This window comes from Mauremys reevesii, linkage group 4, assembly GCF_016161935.1.
Source record: "Mauremys reevesii isolate NIE-2019 linkage group 4, ASM1616193v1, whole genome shotgun sequence".
Lineage (NCBI taxonomy): Eukaryota > Metazoa > Chordata > Testudines > Geoemydidae > Mauremys > Mauremys reevesii.
In genome coordinates, this window is record NC_052626.1 from 33770092 (window position 1) to 33779428 (window position 9337).

A 9337-nucleotide genomic window follows, 5' to 3' on the forward strand; every position below is an offset into this window, starting at 1 on the left:
AAGGCTGTTGCTGTTCATCCTAAGGGACTATCTGTCACAATAAATGTCATGGCAGTTACTGATTATCTATCAGGGGACCCTCCACCTCTAGACTGCTGTGGCTGGGGTAATCAGTAGCAAGAGCAGATAATATGAATTCTTACATACGAACATAGGTTTTTGTCATACTGTATAGAAACAATTGTCTGTCTTGTCAGGAATCCTGCCTTGCCCTATTCCTGGGAGATGGTGGGGAAAAAATCCACAATGCACCTAGTCAATTGTTTAATGCTGTATGGAGGGGAGGGAAACTCCTCTCTGCCTCCTGTGGTGATCAGCTGATGCTCTGAAGTATGAGAGCCCCTTACTCTTAAGAAATGCAAGCAGCTTTTTTTAGCTCAGATGTCCCAAAGGAGGGGTGAAGACAGATGCAATGACTTCTGAACAAGGGTCACTAGCTCTTTAAGGTGGAGGGTTCTCAGGTAGATGCCTGAGTAATTTCTGCTTAATTTGCAGTTGCATTGGTAATTTGAAGGACCTTGTGAAAATAATATGGCCTCCTAATGGTTTGGGGTTTTTTGTTTACATGTTATAAATTTCAACCTTCACTGTGCAGTAAGCATGTAGTTAACAGATGGCAGAAAATTACAGCCTAGACAGCATGACCAGAAGGTCTTTTTTTGTGACTGTTCCCAAACACAGCTCCTGGGACACTCCTAAGTTTTGCCTGTCTGTCTGGGTAAGAGTAGCTCTGGCCGCTATCCCAGCACCATGGCTACAGGCAGCAGCTGTAGTGGCCCAAGCACAACTATGTCTTTCCTCTGCCCCCTGTTGGCTGTCCCTCTCTTTCCCAACTGGAGCAGTAGCTCCTAGCCCTGTTTGTTGGCAACTACCTTTCAGTGATTTGCCCAGGTATATTTCTTCTTTACACAGGCTATGATCTCCTCTTCCAGTCCCCAGAAAGTAAGTGCTTTCATGTTGGGAAGAGTGCTGCCAGTGTTGGGACTGACCAAAAACATTGCAACAAATAGAAACACAACCTGTGAAAGCTGTACTTGTGTTCAGAGCTTGCAATGGACTTCAGTAATCACACAATAGCCCTATTCCTCCTCCCTGCTTTCTTTCTTTTAATATAGCTGTTCCATTACTCCGTTATCAGAGAGGAATCTACATTCCAATTGGTCAAGGTGACATCAGGACATGCATTTTATCTGTAAGCTACTGATAGTGTTTTATATAGCACATTAGTAATAACAATTTTCTTTAAAAGATGCCATGGAAGCTCCTTGTTCCCTCAATCTTTTCTTTATTGCCCATATTATTCAGAGTTTTCTGCCAGAAGGGACCACCAGATCCTCATATTCTCAGACAGGATAGAGATTAGATTCCTTTTCTGGCCTCTGAAGCCATGCCAGGGCTGTGCATTACTCATTTAATGACTTCTAAAAGATTTAACACTCTGGCCCAATTTATTCCGTCTCAAGGAGAGGGGGGAAAGGTGTTTGCCTCAGGCTTCCAAATCATCTTGTATTGTATATTCTGGTCATAGATCCCTAATTACATTATAGCTAATTGGAGCACATAAAACGCAGCTGTGGAAGAGCAGACACCTGCTCCCAATGAAGGTCACTGATCACTAGACACTCAGAGGTTGAGAGTTTGTCTTGTGGCTGAGATCGAGGTCCTGCTGGGGTTAGAGCTGGATGAATACAACCAAGAAGTAGTTAGGAAGATCCTTGTGGATAAAACCCACTGCAGAGCTGATATTCATCACCTTTTTAATTCACAGACCTGTGTGTGATTCTTCATTCACAGGAATTCCTGTGGAGAACAAAACTGTTATGAATCAATATTGACACAATTATTTGCACTGGATGTGGGCTGAGGTGTACTGTATCAAATGTGTGGTCCATCTAGTCCGTTATATGGCTCCTAATGCCTCTTTGGGTTAGGCACTGTTATACCTGCTTTTAAAATGAGAAAAATTAAAATGTAAAAGCAACCTGTTGAAACTGAGTGGTAGAGTCAGGAATAGAACATAGAAGCCCCCTTGCCTGTAATCACTGGTTTTAATGAGTAGGCTACACTGTCCCTAGCTTTTCTTGCACAATTAAAAGTCCCTGGATAGTTTTTCCATTGCTTTATATCATAAGTGGTAGAGCAGATTGACTGTGCTTTCCTTCTCCCTGCTACATTGGAGCAAAGGTTGCCAGTGTTAATAATTCAAGCGATCATTCATGAGATTCCTTATCTCCCAGATGCCTCAGTAAGGGACCATATTAGTAAAACACAATAAAAGCAACTATTATAGAAAGGCAAAACACCATATCATCTCAGTGCTAAATTAAGAAAGAAATATTTTGACAGTGATCCTGAAAACAGAAGAGATGGGGCTTCCTTTAGAACTAAGGCTACGATGGTTATGTCGTTAGACAATGAATGTTCCCCTTTACAGGCTTCAATTTCCCTGCTGCTTGCATGAGCTTGTTATAAAAATACTTTTCTGTGCTGTTTTACAATGCCCTTCAGGATCCATTTTATATATATTTCCCTCCCTCTCTATGTAAAAATTCTCTCAGAGAGAGCTAGAACAGGCTCTGAGCGCATCAAGGCAAATGGTTACAATAAGCAAACACACTCCTACAGTAACTGTGTCCCCTGAAGGGGACCATTTGTGCATATGAGCTAATCTGAAGCCAGGTTGTAGCTAAAGCATAAAATGTACTTAAAATCCTAGCCCTCGGCCATGCTGGCTCTGTTACAGACACTGAAAATGAACATTATTGTTTGTGCTGGGCACTATTCAAACTCAAAGGAAGATACAGTCCCTGCCCTGAACAATGAACAGACTAAACAGATTGGAAAAAAGAGCAGAAGGATGGTCTAGATCAGGGGCTCTCAAACTTCATTGCTCTGCAACTCCCTTCTAACAACAAAAATGAGTAAATGACCCCAGGAGGGGAACCACAGCCTGAGCCTGCCCGAGCCCCACTGCTTCGGGGGAGGATGCCAAAGCCCAAGGGCTTCAGCCTGTAACCTGATCCCTGCCAGCCAGGGCTGAAGCCCCAGGGCTTGGGGCTTCGGCCCCGAGTGGTGGATCTCAAGCTTCGGCCCCATGCCCCTGCAAGTCTAACACCAGCCCTGATGACCCCATTAAAACATGGTTGAGACCCGCGTTGGGGTCCTGATGCACAGGTTGAGAACTGCTGGTCTAGTGGTTAGAGTATTAGCATAGGAGATCTGGGTTCAAGTTGTTCCTTTGGCACAGACTTCCTGTGTATCCTTGGCTAAGTCACTTAGCTGCTCTGTTCCCTATGTACACAGTAGGGATGATAATACTTACCTACCTCATTAAAGATTGTGAGGTGCTAAAATACTATGGTAATGGCCATAGAAGTACCTAAGGTAGATAGAAGAAAGGCGGGAAAAATGATATAACATACAAGCACAGTGACTGAGGTTAAGCTAGGCATAAGGCTTATCGCTTCGCTACTCTTGTTTGAATAAAACTCACTAAATTCCCCTGCCTTCTCCCTTTTCTTCTTCTTTGCACCCCAGTTCCCAGCCTCAATGTCAGTGTTCTTTCAGCTCTCCTGCCACAATGTTCAGCCTCTATGTGCCTAGCAGGTGGTGTGGAAGTGCACAAATGGCTGTGGAAAAAGCAGCCAATACCAAACAGCAAGGCTGGCATTGTTGGTGGGGAAGAGGGAATGGGGACAAATGCGATACATGTGGACATGTAGGAAGAGGCAGAGTTATACGGGTCTTGAAGGTGATTGCGAGACATTTGAACTTCATGCTGTAAGGGATTGAAAGAGGGATGATGTTTTGTACAGACTGTGTGTGGGTCATGAGAAGCAGGGGAGACCAGTGAGGTGGCAGGTACCACACTCATGATGGGAATGATGTGGGATTGGCTGAGAGTTTTAGTAGAGTAGGCAGAGAGAAAACGTTAGCTCTTAGAAATGGCGGGGAAAAGTGGCACGATTTAAACACTTCCTGGATGGGTGGGACACTGGACACGAGTCATGGGTACCTGGCATGCTGGATATTTCTGCAGCTCAGCTCTAGCAGTGTTTGGTGATTCAAACAGAGGAGCTCGCCTAGTGCATTAAAGGGGCTTTGTAAAACCTGACAAACATTTGGAAAAAAACTAGGGTGTGGATATCTTTGAGTTTAAACTTAGTACTGTGATATCTCAGGGCTGCAATCAATATTTCACAGATGATAGATTTTTACATTTAATAATAAAATTTAGTGAATACCTTTTCTATTGATTTTGTTTGTTTGTTTAAATATAGAACTTCATTATAAGCAGATATTATCTTGGTTGGCTTTAGATCAGGCCCTACAGGTAGAACTGTAATGTCTACCCTGTGCATTGAAACAACTCAAGGAAATTCAGGTTACTTTGACTGTAAATAGAGTTTTGCTGTCTGAGTTCACTATAAGTAGCCTCAGCTGTATTATAAACCTCTGAAAATACAACAGGATTGAGGAAATGTAATCAACTCCTGACTTATTGGGAGAGGAAGCTATTACTGAGGAAGTCCATCCATCTGAGGAATCTTTTTTAAAAATTCTGCTAATGGCAGATATATTCTCTTCCTGATTTTTTAGACGATCATATTCATTAAACTCTACTCTGTGAATTAGTTTGTCAATTGTTAAAGAGCATCATTTATCTAGAGAATTAGCTACATTTCACTTATTTCCCCAGAGGGGTTGACAGTGCCTCTCAGAAAGGAATTTACTATAGTCAACCAGTTGAGGAGTTAAGTCAGTTAGTTCACTCCAGACAGACACTCTGAGTTGGGGAGACTGCTTATCCATCTGTGCCTTGTGGATTCTGGTTGCTGTTAAGCTTTTTAAAGGGACCGTGTGGTTTTCCTTTAATTCCTAGGAAATTCATAGGCATCAGATTGCTCCATCTCCAAGCTGTCTCTTTTACATACTGGTGAGGAATGAGTGTATATCCCAAAGCTTTTGTCACCCAATGCTGCTCTAAAGTACGAGAGGTCACATTGTCCTACACCAGAGGCACGGAATGTATTAGAAAAAAAAAAAAGCATGTGACATGAATTTTCTGATTTTATAATGAGCAGGGTCCACCTTTAGGAGTAGGTGTTTCACAGAGGAAGATTTTGTCCATGAGGATGCAGAAAGAAAAGAAACAAACCTCTTCCCAAAATATCGTTCAGAGGAGGCTGCAAGAGCCATTATCACCTTGTACACAATGGGACCAAAAACTTCCTAAAATGACTGCGACAAGATAGGTAAGGTAATATCTTTTATTGAACCAACTTTTCTTGGTGCAGGAGACAAGCTTTGGATGTGAAGTGAGTAAAAGGAATGGATTGAGTTTGGGGCTTGCTACATTTTTCACGTTTTAATGTTGACGATCCACATCCTTGCTCTGCTGCCTGCTTTTCTGTTTCTGTACTAAAATGACTCGCCCCATAACTTACCAAAAGTTCAAAAAACTTTCCAAAGAACCTGGGAGAGGTTGGGGCTCAGCCTGAAATCAGGTGAGTTTGAGCTAGCACAGGCTGCATTTGGCTGACGCCAAAAGGCTTTCTGTAAGACCCCCACAGCACTAGGACCTGGGAGTTGTAGGCCACTGGCACTTCCACATTACCATTGGAAGCATAGGCTGGGTTTCTGCTGGAGGACCCTGTGAAGCTAGACAGTGCAGGAAGTATTGCCCAGTAGGGCCTGAGTGGCAATCCCCTGCAGCCCACTGATTGGCTCATGCTACTATATAAACTAAGGCCTGGTCTACACTAAGGGGGGGGGCGGTCGAACTAAGAGGAGCACCAGCAGCGCGCGAATATAGCGCTGAAGAAGTCGCACCTAGTTCGGGCTACTACCCACCAGCGACAGGCAGGGGATCAAGTCCCCGCTGCCGAAGATTCTTGCCCACCCACCGGTGTGGTGTGGTGAGTTCGTGACCGTAGGGCGTGGGTGGGAGAGTTCGAACTGCGTCTTAATTAGATGCGATAGTTCGTCAAACTCCAAACTCTCTCTCCGCCGACCGCGTTACTACCCTACCCTAAGAAGTCATGATGGGGAGCTGTCTTAGCAATAATGCAAACTACCTGCTTGATTCTCTACAGACCTTGCCTTGCTGTGGAGTGTAGACTCCTTGGTATCCTAACCTGGCTTGACACTGACCCTACTACTTGTCTCCTGACTGCAACTTAGTGACTGGTGCACATAGGCCACCCCTGGCCTGGCCCTAACACTTTCTCATGGTGCAGCCTGTGACATCTCTGCTCCACAGAGTGAGCTAATTATGATAGCAGTAGGACCTGATGGAACCCTTTGGGTTCCCTTGCCAGAAGCCAGATCACCATCAGAGGATAACAGGGAGAAGAGGGTGGGCATGACTTGCCAGAACCATCCCCAGCCCCATTGCCTCACCAACAGGAGGGATACTGCTCTTTGGCCTTGTCTTTAGTAGGGGAAAAAAAGGGGCATTCTTAACTCAAGTTAAGATAAGGTAAAAATCTAGTGTCCCCTTGTCCAAGGCAGTTTGTAGTTTTCGCATGAGTTAGCAGGCTGAGGTAAATCTTAAGGCTTCCTCATATTCTTTACGTCAATCTGCTAACACATGTGGAAAAGACAAACTGCCTGGTCTTAACTAGGATTTTATGCTAATTAATTATAGTGAGAATGCCATTCTTTTCTTAGTCAAGATGCATCATTTGGAAGTGCAGTGTCCCAAGCAGAGCAGAATATGAATGCTATTTTCCTCCTTTTTTTTTTCTGTATGTGGATGAAATATTGTGATGTTGGGGTATCTGAATGAATGAAGCATGATGGCGTTGTCTTAAAAAATCTAACAATTTGTGTAGTGGCCATGTCCCCTGAGAGCAATTTTCAAGAACACTTTGTCTCACTTTCCATTCTCCTGGCCTCTCTTAAAGCACCCTCACCTACTGCCAAGCTATCGGGCATGGGGAAAGCCATAGCAGTATCCTTCAATGGCAGATTACCATTGATAAGCTTTGAAGAAAGGGGCATTAAGGTGGCATTTGAATGAAGAGAGGGTGATTGTCTGGGTACATAATAAAAATTCTTACTGCCCGAGGCAAAGTAATCCAGCCCTCACAGATCTTTATTATGCTGAAGCTATAATAGCTTAAGTTTATGAAATATACAAATTCTGAAGAGCAAAGCACTACTATATGTTGTACATGGCAGCTGCCTCAGGCATTGGAGCAGCATGAATGTGCGGTGTCTGATGTGTGATTTGCTCCTATGCTTTCATAGCATACCCCATCCATCATTATAATGTTTTTTTAGGATATTGATCAGGGAAGATGAGTTGTCTTCTGCCAGAAGCACAATTCAAAAAAAAATTAGGAAGACAAATTTGATCTTTTGCTAATCATTGTAAGATCTAATTTTAATAAAATGATTGTCTGTGGATAAACTAAAGCTTAGATAGAAGGCAGAGTGATTTCATCCAGAAGGGAATGTTTACCAAGGCCAGGAATTATTAGCTTCAGTTAATAAATATCAGTTGCTCTAATGAGGAGATATGGAGATTATATCAAGTGCACTATAAATGTACAGGGCACTGTGTTGAATTGAGCTGCACTAGGAAAGTAATGTAGTGACTAGGGTTTGAGAATTTACAGTCTGAGGGCATATATGTGGGATCAAGTGTAATTAACCTAAAAAATAAGAAACAGCCTTTTACACAGGGAAGGCTGTGTGGAAAGAGATGGAACAAGTGGCCCTGATGATAATACTGGGAAAGGGAAATAAATAACTCACTGGGTGTCTGTTCCAGTCAAGATCAATTTCAAAATTGCCCTCCTTATTTTAAAAGCTTGCAGGGCCTCACTCATGAGTACCTGAAGGTCTTTGGTCCAAATGCTTGTGCAGCTTGAGTAGGGCTACTTGCATGAGTAGCAGCTGCAGAAGCATACTTGGCAATTATATAGTGCTACACCTCTTAAAAGTGCTGTCCAATCCGCCACTGTCGGAAGGGAGAGGGGCAGGCACATTGGTCACTTTTCTAATTCAGTGCTTTAGATACAGTTACATGCTGATGTTGCAATCCTGTTTCAGTGGAGTCCCGTGAACACTCCAAAATTGTATTACACTGTCTGTACCAAAGCTCTTCACTTTAAAAAACAAAATGCCAACCATTTAGAAAATCAGAAAGTGAGCAGCTAAGGGATTCAGCCAATCACCACTGCCACAGTGCCTTTATCACTGACATTACCAGCCCCATAATGTACCAGAAAAGTTCCTGGGGTTAGAACTCGTCATATATGTAATTTCAAGCTGATTAGTTTCTATTTTGGGGAAGATACAGCAGGGTGGTGAAGACTGAGTTTATTCTGGATTGCTTTCTTCAGCCTTAACTATCTATCATGCATCTGCTACTGCTTCATAATGGTGCACCCAATTCCGCAATCCTCACTGAGGCAAAAGTCCCAGTGTAGTGAATGAATGGGACTTTTGCATAAGCAGGACTGGTTCAGACATTGTGGCTAAACCTGAAACCATAGCCTCTTGGTCATGTGGCCCCGCTGATGCTAATAGAGTGGTGGTTGTTTCTTAAACTTCTGTGCTGTGTGATGTAGAGGCTGAGCTGCTTTGTGCTGAGGTCTCTGTGGGGATAATGACTTGAGCCCTCTGGGGAACTGGGATATCTCCTCCTTTACTGCAGTCTTGGCTGTGACACAACATAGGTTCCCCTTCCTTCTTTGTAACAGGAAATCCCCATCCCACTATTCCCCAAGATCCCTCAGCAAATAGATACAGATTTGTCCTCAACATGAACTAATGTATGTGCTATGGCCTCTTTGCACAGGTCTATCAGTGTAACAAGGCTGTGAGGCTGATCTGGGAATTCCTCGTTTGTGACAGGAGTCTGAGGTGGCACAGACCTGGTGTGGTTCCTGCTCACAGCCTCGATGGTCATGGGCATGGTGGGAGGAAAAGGAGATTGCTGGAGCAGCCCCTTGTGGCCGTAGGCAGTCGGGCGCAAATTAGAGCAGCCCTCACAACCCTGTTTAATTGTGTTTTATTGACTCCCCTCCGGCTGTAAGCATTGCTCCCACTATGTAAGAGAGTCACTTTGGGTTTCCGTGTAAAGTTTCCTGGGGAAAGCTAACACCTCTATTAGTGTGGGAAGACTATGATGCCTCACAGGGGTACACTGTGTGTTCTAAAATCTAATATTATCTTGGGAAGCCCCTGGCTTTGAGCATGAGGACTGCTCCTCAATGAGGGATGCCCAGAGGTAATTGGCTGGAGTCCCTATGACAGTGGCATTATGAAAGACAGCACAGAAGCCCCAAAGAGTTATCATCTAAATAGACATGACAGACAAAGG